The sequence below is a fragment of the Bos indicus genome, chromosome 5 (genome assembly GCF_029378745.1).
Source record: "Bos indicus isolate NIAB-ARS_2022 breed Sahiwal x Tharparkar chromosome 5, NIAB-ARS_B.indTharparkar_mat_pri_1.0, whole genome shotgun sequence".
Classification (NCBI taxonomy): domain Eukaryota; kingdom Metazoa; phylum Chordata; class Mammalia; order Artiodactyla; family Bovidae; genus Bos; species Bos indicus.
This window is the reverse complement of record NC_091764.1, coordinates 49,627,665-49,637,508: the sequence shown is the minus strand read 5'-3', so window position 1 is coordinate 49,637,508 and position 9,844 is coordinate 49,627,665.

Here is a 9,844-nt window from a genome sequence, read left to right as displayed (position 1 = left end):
TATTTCTCGGTTCCTCTGCAATGAGAAGCTGGTGCATCACACGTAGAGAGTAGCCCTTTTTTGCCGCAATTAGAGAAAGCCCAAGCACAGGAATGAAGACCCAGTGTAACCAAAAACAAAGTAAAAATTTTTTTAATTGGGACTTATTTGACATAACATTGTATTGCTTTCAGGTATGGAATATGATGATTTGATATGAGTATATTACAAAATGATCACCACAATAAGCACAGTTAAGATCCAACCCCTTACATAGCTACAAAAGGTTTTTCTTATGATGAGAATTTTCAAGATCTACTCTCCTAGCTACTTTCAAATATGCAGTATAGTAATCATTAGCTATAGTTGCCATGCTGTACATTACGTCTCCATGACTTATTCATTTCATAACTGGAAATTTGTACCTGTTGGCCCCTCCCCCCATTTTGCCCACAATCCCCACCCCCACCTCAGGTGACCACCAATCTGTTCTCTATAAACATCTGCTCAGTTTTCTGGTTTGGTTTTCTGTTTTTAGATTCTGTGTATAAATGAAACTGTATGGTATTTATCTTCTTTCTTTTCTGACTTATTTCATTTAGCAGAAAGCCCTCAAGATCCATCCATGTTGTCACAAATTACCCTGCTTTGTTTTGTTTTTTAAAGTTTTAACCATATTTCACTATACAGTTCAGTGATACTAAGTAAATTCACATTGTTGTACAACTCTTACCACTATCCATCTCTTGGATTTTTCACCTTCTTAAACTGAAACTCTGACCTCATTGAACACTAACTCCCCCTCCCCTCCTCCATCCCCAACCCCCGGCATCTCTTGATGTACTTTCTGACTATGAATTTAACTGTTCTAGGTACCTCATATAGGTGAAATTAAACAGTATTTGTCTGCACATAACATATATTGGAATTCCTGCTTTCTTTTCTCCATAGCATTTACTGCTATGCTGCTGCTGTTGTTTAGTCACTAAGTCATGTCCAACTCTTCTGCAACGCCCATGGACAACGCCCTCTAATGCTGTGAAAGTGCTGCACTCAATATGCCAGCAAATTTGGAAAACTCAGCAGTGGCCACAGGACTGGAAAAGGTCAGTTTTCATTCCAATCTCAAAGAAAGGCAATGCCAAAGAATGCTCAAACTACCGCACAATTGCACTCATCTCACATGCTAGTAAAGTAATGCTCAAAATTCTCCAAGCCAGGCTTCAGCAATGTGTGAACCGTGAACTTCCTGATGTTCTAGCTGGTTTTAGAAAAGGCAGAGGAACCAGAGATCAAACTGCCAACATCCGCTGGAAAAAGCAAGAGAGTTCCAGAAAAACATCTATTTCTGCTTTATTGACTATGCCAAAGCCTTTGACTGTGTGGATCACAATAAACTGTGGAAAATTCTGAAAGAGATAGGCATACCAGACCACCTGATCTGCCTCTTGAGAAATCTGTATGCAGGTCAGGAAGCAACAGTTAGAACTGGACATCGAACAACAGAATGGTTCCAAATAGGAAAAGGAGTTCGTCAAGGCTGTATATTGTCACCCCGCTTATTTAACTTGTATGCAGAGTATATCATGAGATACACTGGGCTGGAGGAAGCACAAGCTGGAATCAAGATTGCCAGGAGAAATATCAATAACCTCAGATATGCAGATGACACCACCCTTATGGCAGAAAGTGAAGAGGAACTCAAAAGCCTCTTGATGAAAGTGAAAGTGGAGAGTGAAAAAGTTGGCTTAAAGCTCAACATTCAGAAAACGAAGATCATGGCATCTGGTCCCATCACTTCATGGGAAGTAGATGGGGAAACAGTGGAAACAGTGTCAGACTTTATTTTTCTGGGCTCCAAAATCACTGCAGATTGTGACTGCAGCCATGAAATTGAAAGACGCTTACTCCTTGGAAGGAAAGTTATGACCAACCTAGAGAGCATATTCAAAAGCAGAGACATTACTTTGCCAACAAAGGTTCGTCTAGTCAAGGCTATGGTTTTTCCTGTGGTCATGTATGGATGTGAGAGTTGGACTGTGAAGAAAGCTGAGCACTGAAGAATTGATGCTTTTGAACTGTGGTGTTGGAGAAGACTCTTGAGAGTCTCTTGGACTGCAAGGAAATCCAACCAGTCCATTCTGAAGGAGATCAGCCCTGGGATTTCTTTGGAAGGAATGATGCTAAAGCTGAAACTCCAGTACTTTGGCCACCTCATGTGAATAGTTGACTCATTGGAAAAGACTCTGATGCTAGGAGGGATTGGAGGCAGGAGGAGAAGGGGACGACAGAGGATGAGATGGCTGGATGGCATCACTGACTCGATGGACGTGAGTCTCAGTGAACTCTGGGAGTTGGTGATGGACAGGGAGGCCTGGCATGCTGCGATTCATCGGGTCGCAAAGAGTCCGACTGAGAGACTGAACTGAACTGAACTGAGGCTCCTCTGTCATTGGGATTTCCCAGGCAAGAATACTGGAGTGGGTTGCCATTTCCTCCTCCAGGGGATATTCCTGACCCAGGCGTCAAACCTGTGTCTCCTGCTTGGCAGGTGGATGCTTCACCACCGAGCCACCCGGATGCCCCTACTCCTATATAACAGGATATAAAATGGAAGTTCCACCAAGTACCTCAGATTCTATTGCATGAGACCAAATCAACATGCAAGTTTTTAAAGGATTTCACTAAAAGCTCGTGAATGCCTCACTCTCGTTTAGTGATAGAGACTATGGATAATAAGTGACGTGAAGTCGCTCAGTCATGTCTGACTCTTAGCAGCCCCATGGACTGAACCTACCAGGCTTTTCCATCCATGGGATTTTCCAAGCAAGAGTACTGGAGTGGGCTGCCATTGGAGAATGATGTATGAAGATTTTTAGAGAGAAGCATGAATGTGCCGTGAGCTCCCCTCATAGGAGAAGAGTGGGGGGATTGCCTGGTCTTCACCTCGACCCTCAAGAGAAAGGCATCGATAGGAATTCCCAAAAAGTGTGGTATATATCTCCTGCAGCTGAAGGACATGTGCTGATGGAAGAGGTGAAGGAGAGGCAGCAGCACAGACTGCCTGCACTTCCAGAATGTGTCAGGTGTGTATGAGGTAGGCCAAACTGGATGCAGAAGAAAACTGCATCAGTGGTATCTTATGTCTTGGTCTAAAGACTGCCTGGAAAGAATAGAATGGAGCTGAATGGAGCTGGATTCCTGAGTGCTAAGGAAGTAGTAAGCAAAGAGCTAGAAAGAGAGACGTATTGAGGGGATTTCTGGGAGAGATCCTACAGAAATGATGGGGTTGGAGTCTCTGAAAACTCAAAGCACTTATCTAAGGAAAGATTTTATTTCAATCTGTGCCTTAAGCACAAAGCCAGTTTAAGCAAATGGTACCCATCAAGTAAGAACCTTCCTGCTGCCTTTCTCCTCCTGCCTGACTGCTCCACTTGATCTAGCTCCCCCTTCTGCAGCTGACCCCAGCTGGAGCTGGAAAAGAGAATGTTTAATTCAAAATAAATTTGGAGTTGATATTACTTATCAGGGACTAAACACTAGAAATGACTGAATCAAGACTGTTTGTAACTGAAAGGGATCACAGGATTTTCCTTACCTAGTAATAACCAGAATAATCACCATGACAGAGAATAAAGCAGGTGGCAAGGGGCACTGTTTTAGGCAGGGGATCAGGAGAAGCCTGTCTGAGGAAATAACCCTAGTGAGGTAAGAAGACAAATCACACTGATATCTAAGCAATTTCTAAGATTTTCCAAAGCAGAGAGAACTAACAACAGAGTTTCCTGAACAGGGGGCATGCCTGAGAGGTCGGCAAAACGGCAAGAACCCAACTTGACTGGACAGAGTAGGAAGGCACAAGTGGAGATCATGAAGCTGGAAAGTGAGACAAGAACCAGACATGGGGGCCCTTGCAGACTGCAGTGAGGAGTTTGGTTTCTCTTCTAAGGGGGATGGAAGATTTATAGAGGGCAGGAAAGGTGACCCAACATAAACTGAATGTGTAATGGTACAGGACCTAATCCTACCCAATCACAATTTTCTATCCCTCTCACACATTAAATGATTTGAGGGTGGGTCCTCCAGTACTCTTGCCTGGAGAATCCCATGGACGGAGGAGCCTGGTGGGCTGCATTCCATGGGGTCACTAAGAGTCAGACATGACTGAACGACTTCACTTTCACTTTTCACTTTCATGCATTGGAGAAGGAAATGGCGGCCCACTCCAGTGTTCTTGCCTGGAGAATCCCAAGGACGGGGGAGCCTGGTGGGCTGCCGTCTATGGGGTCGCACAGAGTCGGACATGACTGAAGCGACTTAGCAGCAGCAGCAGCAGCACATTGCCCAAACTGGGCCAAATTAGGATCAGTTTGGGGATGTGTGTTTCACTTTTGTTAAACAGTTGCCCTCTTTTCCCCTGCAGTTGCTAGGCCAACAGAATGTAAGGGCCACCAACCTCAGGGAGCCCTATCTGACAATGACACCAATACCAAGGAAAATAGACACAGGAGGGAAAGAAAAAGTGACAGAGGAACCAAATTTTAATGACATATTGTGAGCCCTTGAATGTGGTGAGCCTAAATATATAACCCTGGATTTATCAGCTTTGAAAACTGATATATTTCCTTTTTTTTTTCTTTTTAACTCAATAGTTTGAGTTGGGTTTCTGTCATTCTCACTAGTTTGAGTTAGATTTCTGTCATTAGTAAGAATTCAGATTAGTACAGACACCAAATCATTAACAGTAATTATCTTCAGTGGTGAGACTATGGGTTATTGTTTCTTTTCCTTTTCTGCTTACATGGCTTTGTTTTTCAGTACTGACAAATTTACTAGCTTTGCAATAAAAGAAAAATTAAAGGATTACTTAATGAATGGAGGGGAGAGTCAGAATGTCTTTGGGGTTGTAGAATCAACAGATAGACCCTCGCTGGCAGTCTCCAATTCCCTACTTCAATAATAGGGTTCTTCTGTGTGCCACGCCCCCTACCCCAACTCATGTTACTTGCACAGTCTACTTTTAAAATCCAGCAATACAGGAACAGCACTGATGATTTCTAAAAGTCTCTGCATGTCTATAATTTTTCAGAATGACTTCTATTTCTGCATGGACCATAATTGTACTCCAGTTAAATCTGATGTTGGTGGTATATTTTTCTTTGCAAGAGAAAAGTGTGAAACATGAGAAATTCTTTTCTTTCCTGAAAAGATTCTTATACTTACTTACAGAAAAAAGAAGAAAAGGCTATTGATAAGACCTTGGACATTCATGGCCAGAAACTCCATGGTGAGCATGTTCCAAGTATAAAGAACAAAGGGAAATGGGCTTCACTTGCTGTTGGAGGGAGTTGTTCACTTTAAGGAAAAACCCTGGCTCCTCAGTCAAGGAAGTGATGCTATTACCAAGAAGAGTGATGGAATTAATCTTGGGACTGAATCCTCTAGGGTTCCTTAAGATATGGTCTGGATCTTTCTAGAAATTTGGATATCAATTTTCCTAGGCTTGTGACACTGCCACTGCTGCTGCTGCTGCTAAGTCACTTCAGTCATATCCAACTCTGTGCGACCCCATGGACGGCAGCCCATTAGGCTCCACCATCCCTGGGATTCTCCAGGTAAGAACACCGGAGTGGGTTGCCATTTCCTTCTCCAATGCATGAAAGTGAAAATTGAAAGTGAAGTCGCTCAGTTGTGTCCGACTCTTAGCAACTCCATGGACTGCCGCCTACCATGCTCCTCCGTCCATGGGATTTTCCTACCCCCAGCCCAAGCACTTCTTTTCAGTGATCAATAAGTCTGTGCCGAGCACAAAGGATATCTGTTAAGAGTTCATCATCACAAGCAAAAGAAACACTCTGGATGACTTAAGCAAAAGGGGAATTTATTTAAAGGTGAATAGTTAGCTTGGAGAACCTCTAGGAAGTCCAGATAATCAGTTTGACGATTAACTATCTAAGAACTCCATCAGAGTAATGCCACAAAAATGACTAGGTCAAGAGACCACTGCTGCTTCCACTGACACTGAGCTCATATCTACAACCTCCCAACACTGCACTAGGAAAAAAGGAAGGAGGGATGGAGGGAGGGAGGGAGGGAACCAGGAAAGGAAGGAATATGGATCTTAAATAATATGGAAGCCATTTGTTGAGTATAACAGAGCAACAAGGTAAGGGGAGCCATTTCTACCGAAATAAGGTACTGCTATTTTGGCCTCTGATTATAGGACATGAATTTGTATCCCAACTAATCTTCTTGGGATTTATCAAAATAGCTTTCTTTGCCTTCAAAGAAGGTATAGTAGACTGGCTTCAGCTCAAAGAGGTGAAGCCAATGCTGGCTGTAAGACACCATGCTAGAAGGTCCCAGCCGGAAGTGAAGGGGTACTAACGAGATGAGAACCATTCATCTTGGTTAGGCTGACTTGGTATGTTTAGGGTTCCCAATGAACCTGTAAGAAACAAATCTATCAGAAAAATATCACCAGCAACATCTGCTGAAGGGAAGAAAAAACATAAAGATACTACTTGGGTTCATTATTTAGAGGAAGGAACCCTTGTGGGTGTTGGTGAAAGCTCAGGTGCTGTCCTCAGGCCAGACTGACCAACCCTCTCACCTTCCTGCATGTGCTGAGGAAGGCAGCAACAGAGGGAGGAGGATTCCCTCCACATCCAGCATCCTACACCCTCCACTTGAGACACATTTTCCCTCGCACTTCAGTTAGTTAATGATCATGTGAACCACATACTTCCTCAGAATTATCTGGGATATTTATGTAAATGAAAATTCCTGACCTCAGCCCCCCAAATCTGATTCAATAGGTCTGGAATGCTTATTGTAGTGGTCATTTCAATATATATATATATATATATATACACACATATATATATACATACATACACACACACACACACACACACACACATATATTGGAGAAGGCAATGGCACCCCACTCCAGTACCCTTGCCTGGAAAATCCCATTGATAGAGGAGCCTGGTGGGCTGCAGTCCATGGGGTCACTAAGAGTCGGACACAACTGAGCGACTTCACTTCCACTTTTCACTTTCATGCATTGGAGAAGGAAATGGCGGCCCACTCCAGTGTTCTTGCCTGGAGAATCCCAAGGACGGGGGAGCCTGGTGGGCTGCCGTCTATGGGGTCGCACAGAGTCGGACACGACTGAAGTGACTTAGCAGCATATATATATATATATATATAGTTATCTTGACCACCTGAAACTAAAAAATGTTATTGTTAATTATATTTAAATTGTTTTAATCTGGAAATTTTTTTAAAAAGGACCTGCATTTCACACACTCTCAAGGGGATTTTCCTGTGATCATTTGAGAATTACTGTCATAAATAACATGAAAAAAATTGTATAGAAGCAAATTCTTAATATAAAAATATACCAAAAATCTTTTCCCACAGAGTTCATGTTCATATACCAAACATAACTTCAGAAAAATGGAAAAGTCCATGAATTCAGATTTGTTCCAATGTTCTTTCCCTAAATTCTCTAATGAGAGTAAAATTGAGCCAAATGTTAATATTATCAATTTTTCCAGAACCCCTAAATAAATGTCTAAATGAGTCATTTAGCAGCATTCAAGAAAGAGGTCAATCACATCTCTGCAACATGTGGACAAACACACATTTCCCACTGATCCTGTATGGCAGACTCGAAGCCAAGAGGAGTGAAACCACCATCAACATAAGGAGGGGAAAAGAGCCAGGCTTCTGCTGCTTCTCAAAAGGATTCGCTTCCATGTATGATTCTAATAAATACATCAGTGACAAATACATGATTGGATTGAATGCAAAGGTTCCCTACATATGGAGTCAAAAAAGTTGAACTCACAGAAGTAGAGAGGTGATGAAACTAAAGTCTGATACTGTAAAGAACAATATTGCATAGGAACCTGGAATGTCAGGTCCATGAATCAAGGTAAATAAGGAAGTGGTCAAATAGGAGATGGCAAGAGTGAACATTGACACTTTAGGAATCAGTGAATTAAAATGAATGGGAATGGAATTTAATTCAGATGACCATTAAATCCATTACTCTTAGCAAGAATTCCTTAGAAGAAATGGAATAGACCTCACAGTCAACAAGAGTCCAAAATGCAGTACTTGGGTGCAATCTCAAAAATGACAGAATTATCTCAGTTCGTTTCCAAAGCAAACCATTCAATATCACAGTAATCCAAGTCTATGCCCCAAGCACTAATGCTGAAGTTGAATGGTTCTCTGAAGACCTATAAGACCATCTAGAACTAACACCCCAAAAATATGTCCTTTTCATCACAGGGGACTGGAATGCAAAAGTAGGAAGTCAAGAGATACCTGGAGTAGCAGGCAAGTTTGGCTTTGGAGTACAAAATGAAGCAGGGTGAAGACTAACAAAGTTTCCAAGAGAATGCACTGAGCATAACAAACACCCTCTTCCACCAGCACAAGACATGACTCTACACGTGGACATCACCAGATGGTCAATACCACAATCAGATTGATTATATTCTTTGCAGCCGAAGATGGAGAAGCTCTATATAGTCAGCAAAAATAAGACCGGGAGCTGACTGTGGCTCCAAGCATGAGCTCCTTATTGCAAGTCTTAAATTGAAGAAAGTAGGGAAAACCACTACTCCATTCAGGTATGACCCAAATCAAATCCTTTATGGTTATATAATGTAGCAAAAGTGACAAATAGATTCAAGGGATTAGATCTAATAGACACAGTGCCTGAAGAACTACTGACAGAAGTTTGTAAGATTGTACAGGAGGCAGTGTTCAAAACCATCCCCAAGAAAAAGAAATTCAAAACCACAAAATGGTTGTGTGAGGAGACCTTACAAATAGCTGAGAAAAGGAGAGAAGTGAAAGGCAAAGGAGAAGAGAAAAGATATACCCATCTGAAAGCAGAGTCCCAAAGAATAGCAAGGAGAGATAAGAAAGCCTTCCTCAATGATCAATGCAAAGTAATAGAGGAAAACAATAGAATGGGAAAGACTAGATATCTCTTCAAGAAAATTAGAGATACCAAGGGAACAGTTCATGAAAAGACGGGCTCGATAAAATACAGAAACTGTGTGGACCTAACAGAAGCAGAAGAGATTAAGAGGTGTCAAGTATATACAGAAGAACTGTGCAAAAAAGGTCTTAATGACCCAAATAACCATGATGGTGTGATCACTCACCTAGAGCCAGCCATCTTTGAATGCAAAGTCAAGTGGGCCTTAGGAAGCGTCACTACAAACAAAGCTAGTAGAGGTGATGGAATTCTAGCTGATCTATTCCAAATCCTAAAAGAGGATACTGTTAAAGTACTGCACTCAATAAATCAGCAAATTTGGAAAACTCAGCAGTGGCCTCAGAACTGGAAATGGTTAGTTTTCATTCCAATCCCAAAGAAGGGCAATACCAAAAATATTCAAACTATTGTACAATTGCACTCATTTCACATGCTAGCAAAGTAAAGCTCAAAATCCTTCAAGCTGGGCTTCAACAATACATGAATCTAGAATTTCCAGATATATGCAAGCTGGGTTTACAAAAGGCAGAGGAAACAGAAATCAAATTGCCAACATCCACTGAATCACAGAAAAAGCAAGAGAATTCCAGAAAAACATACTTCTGCTTCACTGACTACACTAAAGCCTTTGACTATGTGGACACAACAAATTGTGGAAGATTCTTAAAGAGATGGGAATACCAGACCACATTACCTGTCTCCTGAGAAACCTGTATGCCACTCAAGAAGCAACAGTTAGAACTGGACATGGAAAAATGGACTGGTTCAAAATTGGGAAAAGAGTATATCAAGGATGTGTATTGTCATCCTGCTCATTTAACTTCTATGTCTGCATAG